This window comes from Urocitellus parryii, chromosome 2 (genome assembly GCF_045843805.1).
Source record: "Urocitellus parryii isolate mUroPar1 chromosome 2, mUroPar1.hap1, whole genome shotgun sequence".
NCBI lineage: Eukaryota > Metazoa > Chordata > Mammalia > Rodentia > Sciuridae > Urocitellus > Urocitellus parryii.
This window is the reverse complement of record NC_135532.1, coordinates 78,472,845-78,486,265: the sequence shown is the minus strand read 5'-3', so window position 1 is coordinate 78,486,265 and position 13,421 is coordinate 78,472,845. Positions and strand designations below refer to the sequence as shown.

At 34.3% G+C, this 13,421-nt stretch overlaps 1 non-coding gene across 1 annotated transcript; it reads right to left on the bottom strand.

Moving 5' to 3' along the window:
* Positions 1–13,005: 13,005 nt before the first annotated feature.
* On the bottom strand, positions 13,006–13,079 carry Trnaa-cgc (transfer RNA alanine (anticodon CGC)). Its single transcript has one exon. It is a non-coding gene; the product is annotated as a tRNA-Ala (tRNA).
* Between the last annotated feature and the right edge of the window lie 342 nt (positions 13,080–13,421).

Genomic DNA, 13,421 nt, shown 5'->3' with positions numbered 1-13,421 from the left:
TGGGGATGTGCTATTCCAGCTATGATCATTGTTGACCTAGCTTCCCTGGGCACAGTTGGGCAGTTTAAGCCTAATCGCAAGTACCCTAAAAGCTACTTGTCAGAAGCCAGAACATAGATTCAGATTTAATAATGACAGTGTTGAAGACAACTTATGAACATCCCACAATTAATTTATTAATTGTTGTTTACTTCTAATTTAATCATACTTACTGCATAATTTCTATTCCTTGCAATTTGTTGACTTTTTTGTATGCGACCTAATTCTTGGTCATATTTTACAACTTTTCCTTGCATTTTTTAAAAACAATGTGCATTTTCACATTTACTTACAGCACTTTAAAGTAAATATAAATCCTGGTTATCTTATTTAACTTTTTTTTTCCTTTTTTGGTATTGTGAATTAAACCAAGGGGCACTTAATCACTGGGCTATTTCCACAGGCTTTTATTTATTTATTTGAGACAATGTCTTGCTAAGTTGCATAGGACCACACCAAGTTGCTGAGGCTGGCTTTGAACCTATGGTTCCTCCTGCTTCAAGTCTCCCAAGTTACTGGGATTATAGGTGTTTGCCACCACACCTGACTCAACACAAACCCCCCTTTATTGTTTCTGAGAAAAAATATGTTGGATCTTCTACAAAGAAGATCATGTAGGTTCATGGTTTTCATTTTTTAATGGATTTTTACCCATTAAATATGAAATGTGTTTTTGCTTCATCTGTTTTGTTGCTTTTCACTTTGATTTTCAATTGTCTTATATTAATATTACTGAACCTGTCCCTTCTGTTGTTATTCTGATATATTTTTGCATTTCCTTATTTTTCTCCTTCCCTGTTGCTTTATTTTAGATGTGCTCTTGAATACTTTTTTCCCCTTAGCTTTCAAATGTTTGCATGTTGCTTTCTCTTAATGTAGAGATATTTGTTGTGGTGGGTAAGAACATGGGTTCTAGGTCCAGTCTGCTTGGGTTTGAATTCAGGCTTTGCCACAAACTGCCTATGTTCTTTTGGCTATTCTTCATGTGGTGCCTCAGTTTATTTTTTCCCTATAAAATGGAAATATTCATAGTTTTTATGTCACTTTGTAAAACTTAAGTTATTTTTTGTAAAATGTTTGGTAGTATTTGGCATATTGTTTAAGTCTTATCTATTAATATGTGAATACACTGACATTTATTGTAATAATAAAAATTATTTGGGAGATATATCAAATATACAAAAATCATATCATAATTATATATGATATAATTATGTCATAATATCCCCAAATTATAACATAATCATAATCTTATCTATTAATGTGAATTTACCCACTGACATTTATTGTAATAATAAAAAATTATTTGGAAGGCCACTGTTAGTACCCCTTCTTTTTATTTAAAAAAAATCCTTTTCTTACTCATTATTGTCTTTATTACAGTTTTTTCTTGTAATATTTGTTATTGATATATCTAATATCTTCTAGTTGTTTGTACTAAATTAAAGCAGTATTTATACAATTAATAGTTAAATATGTTTTTCTTTAGAACCTTGTATAACATAGTTGAGGTTCAAGTTCTCCTTGAGTCTTTTGCTTCCACTCACTCCCAGTAGAGATTACTCATTGTTATGATTTTGGGATATTTTATTCCAGAGGTTTTATATGTTTATACACACACATACTACAGGAGTGTGCAATGCTTTTAACTTGATTGTATAGGTTATTCTGAATCTTTTTATTGTCAGTCATCACTGTTTTGGAAATCACTCCATATGTTTTTTTTTTTTTCATCTTGTTGCTGCCTTTTCCTGTTGATAGTCATTTCTACTTTTTCAGTATGTCAGTCAGTGTTGCAGTTAACATCCTTGTGCACAGTGAGAATGTTACTCTTAGAATAAGAAGTGTAATTGCTAGATCAATAATATGCAGGTGTTTGGTTTTATTAGATATGGCTCTTTGAAACTCTCTGATTCCCTGCAGTTTTTCTAAGACTTAATAGAGCCACACATACATTTTTGCTGGTCAATGAAGGGAAAAGTAGTATTTTATTGTTATCTTCTGTCCTGATTTATGAAGGAGATGGGGCATCATCTTATTTCTTGTTTGGGTGTCATGTTTGTTTCTTGGGTGGGACTTGCCTCATTCTTCTCTTATGTTCTACAGTCATGCTTGCTGATGGTCACAGTCTTCCTGTCATATTTTTGGCTGGTGGTTTCTTCCTTTAATCTTTTGGAAGTTATTATTTATATTCCTGCAGCATTGTATAGATATTTGAAATATAGATTTTCTTCATCACTTCTATGGTTTTGAAACCAAAGGGGAAACCGAGACTAGGAGACTATGTATTCTGTTTATTGTTCTTAACTACACTTGTTTGTTTTTTTAGTCCGCCAGTTCAGATTAGGTAATTTATAAAATGATTTCCTGTAAGTGAAATAAAACCATTCATAGATATATGCTGTTATACCTACCATACAAACCCTAATCATAAATGTCCCATTTTAGTTGAGAAATATGCCTAGCATGTGTTAGGTCCCCAAAGAACAGTAGAGTTAGGCATGGTGGTGCATGCTTGTTATTCCAGTGACTCAGGAGGCTGAGGCAGGAGTATTGCAAATTCAAGGCTAGCCTTAGCAACTTAGCAAGACCCTGTCTGAAAATAAAAGCTACTGGCGATGTATCTCAGTGGTAAAACATGCCTGGGTTCACTTCCCAGTATAAAATAAAATAAGAGTAGACAAGATACAGTCCCAAATTGAGGAAAAAGAGAGAATCCTTCCTTGTCCTGGAATTTGCATTTTTTTTAGTCTTACCCAATACAACAGTGTTTTTCTGTGTCTCCTTAGAGGCTAAGTATCTCTCCTAGTCTTATACATACAACTTCTTGTCCAGATGTCAAATGGAATTTGAGTTACCAAGAACCACACTGAATCCTGGTCTGAGAGGTCTAGGTAGACTGCTTCTCTGGCCTGGGAAGTTTTAAGAGAATACACAAGTATCTGGGTCTGTACAGTGGTTAACCCAGGACCAATCATGTTATAAAAAGCCATGTATATTGTAAGTGCAAACTAGAATAAGATAGGGGGTCTAAAGCTTATGCATAAAATCAGCAGCAAAGTAGTATCAGGAGTTCAGGGATCTGACAAAATCATCAGTTTAATAAAATGTCTGATAAAAGTGGAAACTTGGAGATGTAGACCAACTCTTACTTTTTACACTTACAGAGGAAATGGTGAGGTACTTAGAGTTAAAAATTGGAAGGGACTGTTAGACATAGAGGGAAGAAGAATGAATAGAAACATTAATTAGAAATTAATGATTACTTGTATATTGGGACAGTTTTATTTACCTTGGCTGCCCTTATATCCTGGTAAGAGAGCCTCAGCTTATTGGCATATTTACAAATTGAGCTCAGAGATAACATTTACAAATGGGTCATGGTAGCAGAGTGCCAGTGGAAGTTGAAGACTGGGGTTATGATCTGGAAGATTTTGAGTCTCATGGTTTCAGTCTTCGTAAGATAAAGAAATTGGTCTAGATATCTAGGGTTCCATTTATCTTTAAAATTATTTTATTAAATAGCTGGCTTTCTCTGGGTAGTCAAAACACAATAGGAAAATAGTTCCTGATAATACCATCTTACACTGTATTGTAACTTATTTATCTTTGTCTCTCACTAAACCATTAACTCCTCGAGGAGAGGAATTTCATTTTACTGTTTTCATATGTTTGTGCTTTTTATTTCTACCAACTTGAGCAGTGTTTGAAGAGTAAGCGAATCCACTATGGTAGTTTCTGAAATTCAGTTGAATAAATGACTGAAAGAGGGGTGGGGGGAAGCATAACAAAATTTGAGGGAACCCAGGAGAGCAAATCTGTTTTTAGAAGGGAAAACAAGCCCACTGTAATTAAGAAGCTTGCACAATGTCATGCAGTATTAGGGCAGAACTAGAATTAGACGCTAAATCCCCCAGTTCTTTATCCAGTGTTGTTTAATGGATCTTTCTGTCTCTAATCCCACAGAAACATACAAATCACATTCCAAATTGCAAGAGTAACATTTATCTCCGTGAAATTATTCTGATTAAATTTCTGTGATAAGTCTTCTCCCCTTTCTCCCAAAGGATAATAATGTGGCTCTACAAGGTAAATGAACAGGTTGGGAGTTCAGGAAATATAAAATGTAAAATTAATGGTCTCACTGAGTGTCAAAACTTCAATCAAACTTTTCTGTGCTGGCCTCTTAAGTGTAAGTACCTTTCTTAAACATCTTCATCTTAGTATGCTTAAATATGAAAGTAAAATTGTTTTTCTCTCTCCTCTTATTTCTCTCCTCTGATCATAAACACATATTTGACACAATGGTTTTTCATGGCACTATTTTTTTTTAATCTCTAAAGTCAAATCTTTGCAATACTGCTCTAGAATGCAGTCTGTTATCCCTGAGAGCTATTATGTAGTGTTAAGCATTATCATTTTCTACCTGAATCCTCCTCCAGGACACCCTGACGTTGGAAAATGACTTCACCCACCGAGGTCATTCATTAAGTACTTGGCAGGCCATAGACAATGACACTGCTGGGAAGGTCCACTAACGGGGAATGTACCAAGGTCCTAAATCAGAATTTGTGGGGGGACCACACTGTAGTTATTTTATGACTCACAATGCTTAGGTTTACTACCTATCCCTAAGATTTTTTACGCAAGTGCCATTTATGTATGGGCAAGACAATATGTGTATTTCTATGTACTGCAAAACTTTCTGATCTTACCATGAAACTTTTAGACTCACCAGGAAGAAGAAAGCAAGGTGTAAAAGTACCAGGAAGTTTTAAAGATGCAACAGAATTCAGAGCTGGTAGAAGAACCATTCTTGGCTCCCCATTTGGAAGCTGTGACTCTTATTAACCCAGATGGACTTGATTGGACCTGGTGGACCTGGGCATCTTTATTTGACTTGTATACTATTGCCAGTGCCCCTTGACAACAGCCCCAGAGTTGTACTTAAAGGACCTTTTAAGGTAATAATGATTTTCAAGCCAGAGATGATTTAGCACTTTAAAGAAGCCATAAACACAAGGAACTTTTTCCTTTTGGAAAAAAAAGCCATATATTTGTAGAAAAAAAGATAAAGAAAAAACCTGATATATAGAGCTACCAGGTTTTTTGTTTTTGTTTTTTTGATGTAGCACTTAAAATTGTTGTTTCTTTGGTTTGCTGTAGCACTTTTGGTTTATTAAAATTTGTTCTGATATTATGAGGTAACCATATGCAGTAATCAATTCTTAAATACTTTGATTGTGAATCAAAGCAGTATCAGTGAACTATACAGCTCAAACTCTTTTTTATAATATTATTTGTTAAATTTAATTGTATTAAAATAAAAATGATGCATTTAAATAACAGACAGAAAAGAAGAAAAATCCAACCCATATGATAAACATATACCTCTGAAGTTAGAGTATATGAAAACAAAGTATGATGTAGCAAGAAGTTGTGAATTCTTCATCAAAGAAAACATTGTACAACTATTAAAGGAAAGTTACAGTTGGAGGGCCCAAACATGAAATTTAGTGGATCAATTCTAAAATTCTTTTAATCAAAATACTATGAAGCTATCCATTTAACTATTTTCAATTGTCTAAAAAGTCACTTCAGGTTAAATTCAATTTTTTAGGTGTTATGTCCATAAAGAAAATAGTTTCTACACGTTAAGTTTGAGTCAAACCAAAAGGCTTATTACATCAATCATTTCCAATGAAAAGTTAATTTGTAAGAATGTATCATTAAAATCTGGACTGTTTATCTAAATGCTTCTCTGGGTTAACAAAAAGAGTATTTAAAATTAATCATTTTTATTTTTGTAAATTAAGATAAAAGATGAATCAAGAGTTTCCAGGTTGAGTTGATCGAAGTCGGAGAAGAGAGAAAGCAGATTATGTGGCAATTGCTTTTCTGAAACCTGTAGTGTCTAGAACTATTAAGAACACTTTTATCAAAATTAACTTAATATGAAATAAAATTTTAAATATAATTATATTACAATTAAATAAAAATTATTTTTTATCATATTTAAATTTATTTTATTAATTAATTTTATGTTAGTTTTATGACATTTAATTTAAATTTATTTTTTGATGTAACACTTAAAATTGAATTGTACTGTTTTTAATTTAATAAAATTAATTTATATTAAATTATAATTTATATTTAAAATTTTTTAAATTTTATTTAAATTATTTTAATAAAATGTAAAGAAATTAATTTAATCTAAATAAAATTTAATGTAAATCAGATTCTTTAATATTCACTACATAATTTAATATAAATTTTCATACAATTAATTTCAATGAAAGTGTTGTTAGCGGTTTTGGAAGCTGCAGGTGTCAGAAAGATATTTGCTGTATGGTCTTCTTTTTTCTCTTCTCTGATTTCACCTAGCATGGGTTGGAAACTTTTGATTTGTCTTTTTCTTAATTTACAAAACTTAAAAAGGGAAGACAAAATACCTGGTAGGTACAAATATATATAAGAGTTTCTTTCTTTTTTATTAAATTTTCTCTCAGTTTTAACTTTTTCTTTCTTTACACATGATAATCAAAATACCTAACATAGAAAAGAAGGAAAGAGCACTAAAAGCTGCAAGAGAAACCATCAGGTCTCATTTAGGAGCAAGCCACTAAGGTTCACTTCTGGCTTCTGAACTCAGATCCTAAAGAAGAGCAAGGCCCAGAATAAGATATTCAAAGAAAGCTCTTAAAGAAAAATTTTGTCAAGATTTCTTAATCCAGGGGGAGGGGCCGAGGCGAAAACCCAAGCAGGGTGACCAACACCCGGCTGGCGACGTGGCTGGGCGGCCCGGCCTCCCCTGGCTGCTCAGCGGCCAATGGGCGCGTGAGCCCGGACGCCCGAAGCCGCCCGCGCGAGGTCGGGGCGCGCCCCTCGGCGGGCTCTGGCTGCGGTGCCCGCCGTCCCTCCCCCCCCGGCGGTCCCAGCCCCGCCGCCGCGCTGCGAGCCCCTACAGCGGATCCGCCGCTCGCGTCGCCCGCTCCTGCCTCCCTCGCGGCCGCCCTCTCCTCTGGACCCTGGCGCGCCGTGGCCGCTGCCGCCTCCTGGGCAAATGTGTGAATGTATACACACTAACTCTTCCCATTGCGCTTGTGCACTGCACGAGCTATATTATGATTTTCACATTTTAGGAATTAATAAATTGGAGCAACTTCTACAGAATTTCACATAATCTGCTATATTTAATTTTGTAAAGGGGGGTGAGGATTGCTAAAGATTATTACTTTCTAAAATATGACCTGGGGAAGTGTTTCAGATCCATTGGGGAAAAGTATGAATATGCTTTCTCACTACCAAAACAGTGTGTTTCTTGCAAAAATCCCACTATTTCACGTGCCCTTTAGCTTAGATTTTTTAGCACATCTATTCAGGCCCACATCATTAAAAAAATACTAACTTTAATTTATATTTTCATTCTAAAAGGAAAAACTATCTAAAACATACAAATTTTGACATAAATGCAATCTAACATTGCAGTCAACTTGAAAGAAAGAATCCCAACTGATTCATTCATTCATTCAATGAACTTTAATTTCACATTTACTTTATGACATGCCCTGTAGGAGGCAGTGAGGCAGCAATAATACAATGACTAAAAGAGTCCCCACAGGGGATATTTACACAGTCTCAAACTATCATCCCACAGTTTATTAATTACAAAGGAGAAAAGAAAAGTTATCTTTAGATGAAATGATCTAGAAAATACCATCTTAATTTGGTTATCGAAGATATAATAAAATGGAAAGAACATAACCTCATTCATGTAACATTCTTGACATTATGTTTAACCTGAAGTTAACAGGAAATGCAACCAGACTACCCAGCACTCTAAGAAAACTGGCTTTTACGTTTCAAACCTATCAATATTATGGAAGATAAAAAACAGCCAGGGGCTGGGGACACAGTTCAGTGATAGAATGCTTGCCCAGCATGCAAGAGGGGCTAAATTTAATCCCCAGCACTACAAAACAAAGCAGCCAGTGACTTTGTCTAGATTAAAGAAGACTAAAGAGACATGACAACCAGATGTAAGGCAAGATTCTCATTAGAATGCTGGATTAGGAAAAGGAAAGAAAAACAGCTACAAAGGACGTGTCTAAAACAATTGGGAAAATCTGAACAGACTACATATCAGAAAATTTTATTATGTCAACATTAAATTTCTTTTATTTGTTCTAATCAGTTATACATGATTACAGCAGAATGCTCTTAGATTCATTGTACACAAATAGAGCACAATTTTTTTAAAGCTATTTTTTTAAAGAGGGAGAGAGAATTTTAATATTTATTTTTTAGTTTTTGGCAGACACAACATCTTTGTTTGTATGTGGTGCTGAGGATGGAACCCAGGCCGCACGCATGCCAGGCAAGCGCACTACCGCTTGAGCCACATCCCCAGCCCTAGAGCATGATTTTTTGCTTCTCTGGTTGTACCCAAAGTAGGGTCACAGCATTTGTTCAATCATACATGTACCTAGGGTAATGATATCCGTCTCATTCTACCATCTTTCCTACCCCCAATCCCCCTCCAAAGTTCCTCCACTCATCCAATACTCCCTCCCCATTATGGATTAGCACCCACTTATCAGACAAAACATTTGGTTTTTGGGGATTGGCTTACTTCGCTTAGCATGATATTTCTAACTCCATCCATTTACCTGTAAATGCCATAATTTTATTCTCTTTTATTGCTGAGTAACATTCAATTGTGTATGTAAACCACAGTTTCTTTGTCCACTCATCTACTGAAGAATATCTAGGTTGCCTCCACAGTTTGACTATAGTGAATTGTGCTGCTATGAACATGATGTGGCTGCATAATGGTAGTATGCTGTTTTTAAGTCCTTTGGGATTAGACCAAGGAGTGGGATAGCTGAGTCAAATGGTGGTTCCATTCTAAGTTTTCTAAGGAATCTTCATACTGCTTTCCAGATTGGCTGCACCAATTTGCAGTCCCACAAGCAATGCATGAGTGTGCCTTTTCCCCACATCCTTGCCAACACTTATTGTTGTTTGAACTCTTTATAATTGCCATTCTGACTGACATGAGATGAAATTTTAGAGTAGTTTTGATTTGCATTTCTCTAATTACTAAATATGTTGAAGATTTTTCCATATATTTGTTGGTCAATTGTGTATCATGTCTGGTCAGTTCCTTAGCCCATTTATTGATTGGTTTTTGTTGTTGTTGTTTTGGTGTTAAGTTTTTTGAGTTCTTTATATATCCTGAAGATCAGTGTTCTATCTGACATGCATGTGGCAAAAATTTGCTTCCAAAATGTAGGCTCTGTGTTCACCTCATTGATTGTTTCTTTTTTTTTTTTTTTTTTTGAGGAGAGAGAGAGAGACAGAGAGAGAGAGAGAGAGAGAGAGAGAGAGAGAGAGAGAGAGAGAGAGAGAGAAGGGAGAGAATTTTTTTTAATATTTATTTTTCAGTTTTCAGTGGACACAACATCTTTATTTTATTTATTTATTTTTCCAGAGAGAGAGAGAGAGAGAGAGAAGAGAGAATTTTTTTTAATATTTACCTTTCAGTCTTCAGTGGACACAACATCTTCATTCAATTTCTATGTAGTGCTGAGGATTGAACCCAGCGCCCATTCATGACAGGCGAGCACATCATCACTTGAGCCACATCTCCAACTCGATTATTTCTCTTACTGAGAAGAAGCTTTTTAGTTAGAATCCACCCCATTTATTGATTCTTGATTTTATTTCTTGTGCTTTAGGAGTCTTGTTAAGGAAGTCAGGGCCTAATCTGACATGATGAATATTTGGGCCTACTTTTTCCTCTATTAAGTGCAGGGCCTCTGTTCTAATTCCTAGGTCCTTGATCCACTTTGAGTTGATTTTTGTGCATAGTGAGAAATAGGGATTTGGTTTTTAAATTTCTTAACTATAATACTGTTGCAGCAATTATGGAATGAACGAAAATGCGCTCATTTTAGAAAGATGCATACTTAATATCATGTCGGTAACTTTCAAGTTGTTCCACATTTAATAAAGTGGATAATGCAGATGTCTCAAAATGTTAACAACTGGTGAACCTACATGAAGAAAATACCATCTTCATTTTTCCATCTTTCGTAGACTTGAAATATTTGAAATTAAAAATTGGGGGGTAAAATATACAGAGATCTTGCCCATCAGTTTATACAATCTGATGTCACTAAATATAAGCCATGGCTTTCAGCAACCACATCTAGAAAATCAAAGTAACAGTAAGAATTCTTGCAGGTGTAGTGGTGCACACCTCTAATCCCAGAAGCTCCAAAGGCTAAGGCAGGAAGATCAGGAGTTCAAAGCCAGCCTCAGCCTTAGCAAGACCCTATCTCTAAATAAAATATGAAGAGGGCTGGGATGTGACTCAGTAGTTAAATGCCCCAGGGTTCAAGCCCCAGTACCAAAAAAAAATGTGGTTTTTTTTCTGCATTACATTAGAAGGCAGAGTAAAATGATTATATTCAGTGCTTCCAAATGTGCCATGAAACTGGAACTGTCATAAAATGCTGGTTGTACTATGAATCAGGAAAACTTTTAAGAAAGGCACCTTGATAAGGAAAGGGATGGGGGAGAGAGGAAGGGAAATAATAGTAAATTATATTGGCAAAATTATATTGTTATAGTGTGTGCATGTACAAATACGTAACAACAAATCCCAACATGATGTAAAACCATAATGCACCAATAAAATTATGGGGAGGGAGCAAAACTAAGGGAAAAAAAGGCAACATAAGACTAATTCAAGCACAACAGCTTAAACACTGGTCATTACTTGGCTTAACAAAAAAAAAGGCCAAATGTCAAAACAATCATATTATCAATGTCCTGACAAAATTCTCCCCTCCCCTCCTCTCTCTCTCTCTCTTTCTGTGTGTGTGTGTGTGTGTGTGTGTGTATAAAACCTTAAATATATTTTTCAACCTAAATATTCTACATTTAATATACTTAATGTATAACAAATTTATTTAATATAAAGTATAGCTATGTAACTTAAAATATATTTAATACAAATATATTTATATAACATATGCTATAAATGCACAAATTATAAGGTACATGTAAAACATACATAAATATTATATGTGGTATATATTTAATATTATAATATTTTAAGCATAATTATATATATACATATTCCAAAAAAGATTTAAAATATTTTCATATACATAGAATGTGTGTGTGCGTGTGTGTGTGTGTGTGTGTGTGTGTTTTAAGTTGGATGAAGACAGTCCTAGTTGTATGCTCCTAAGTAACAGGGAAAAAATTAGCATTTTTTTAAGTATAAATATGTACAACATAATAGTTATCATTTAACAGAACACTTTGTATGAGCAGACACACTGTAAAACAACTTTATTTTTTCTCTAATAAGTAGATGCTATTAGCTCCATTATACAAACAAGAATACTGAGGCTTAAACAAGTGATTTATCCAAGCCACATAATAGCACAGGAAAGTTCTGAATCAAAAGCTCAATGTTCACAGCATTGAAGTGATATATATATATATATATATATATATATATATATATATATATATATGAGAATATATATAACTTATATAATTATATAATAGTGTGTGTGTGTGTGTGTGTGTGTGTGTGTGTGTGTGTGTATATATATATATAAATTGTAAGCCCCTAATAACACATATACTTTCAGGGGAACAGAGCATGTGAGATAAGGATTTGCCCAAGTTCCTGAGAGGTAACTGCTAAATCCCTATTTAGCAGTCAGGTAGCTGCTAATTTCCCTATTTATAGGTACCTTTGTATTCACAGGGCCCCTTGGAAGCACATTTCATATTTTTTGCTAATGAGGTGGCTCATAGTGGGTCCTAGACAATTTATAGACTGGCCATGCCAGAAAGACTGATCATGGGATTAGAGAATGGGATTATTAATTACAGATCAGACCTACCTATGGAGAAAGGGGAAGGGGCTGCAATCCAAATTGGACTATCTACACAATAACTCAATCGATCACGCCAGTGTAATGAAAGCTCAATAAAAAACACTAGACACTTAGGAACTTGTGAGCTTACCTGTTTAGTAAATACTCTGCGTATCATCAAAAATTGATGTTCCAGAGGTAAATCAGAATATTGAATACAATGTTATATACTTGTAAGAAGAGGTCATAGTTACCAATTTCATCCTTTCCATTTGTAATTTCCTGGAAAAAAGCCAGATAACATATCTGTGTGTGTTTGTGTGTGTGCATAAAACTTAAGTAAATGTCAAAGATTCTATAGAAAGGCATACACTAAAGGGTTTGACACCTCTTTCTGAAATTATAAAGTAAATGAGTAGATCACATTAAAATTTGAGACATACATCTTTTCAGTAATGCTGCTACTACCTGCATGCAATACACCTCTAGAGGAAAATGACATTCTGGGACCCTGAATAATAATGAACAGAAACAAGGGAAGCAATGCAAAAGAAATGAATAAAACTATGGCCACTGTGATGTAAGAAAAGGGCTCAATAAATGCACATTTAATAAACCCATAAATGACCATTTTATGAAAATATTGGCATTGGTAGATTCTTTTCCTTAAAAAAAAAGGAACCAAAATTTCAGAAAAATTACCTTCAAATGCATTAAAACTCTGGCTTGTATGAATTTTACTGTTGGTCTCTTCAATGTATCTAGAACAAATTAGTCACAACAAGTGATTCCTGAATTAATGAAATTTGGTATCATATTGCTTTATGATACCAACAGTAGAAATAACATTTTTCAGTAAAATTTTGTTTGTTTCAAGTATCCTTAAGCATTGAGCAGCACATCAGAGTGAAGCAGAGTACAAGATGTTTCTAACTATTCTAATTCAAATCCCCTAAGAATTTCTAACCAGCAATATATTTCATGTTGTAGCCTTTATTATCAATAAAATAATTTTATAATTAAAACTTAAATTTAGATTTTTTACTAATTTATGTGTGTGTGTGTGTTGCTGGGGATTGAACCTAGGGCCTTGTGCATGCGAGGCAAACACTCTACCAACTGAGCTACAACCCCAGCCTCTCACTAATTCATATTTGCCTCTTCAATACTGCAAAAAACTTAGGTTCCACTCAGACATATATAAGCCAAGTTATCCCATTTCCTAAAAGCAATATTAATTATAAGTACAGTAATATATATGCTTCCACCAAAGAAGAAAATATGTCCTACTTTAAAAGATTTTTGTTTAATAATATTGAACAAATAATGTTTGGAATCTGCTAGTTGGCAATGTCAATAATAAGTAAAACAAAATGAAAATAAGAGGAATAATCTATGAAATAATCATTTCCAACAAATCATTCTATAATCAATCTCCATTGTGATTTCAAAAAAGAGTCTACCATTCTTCATTGT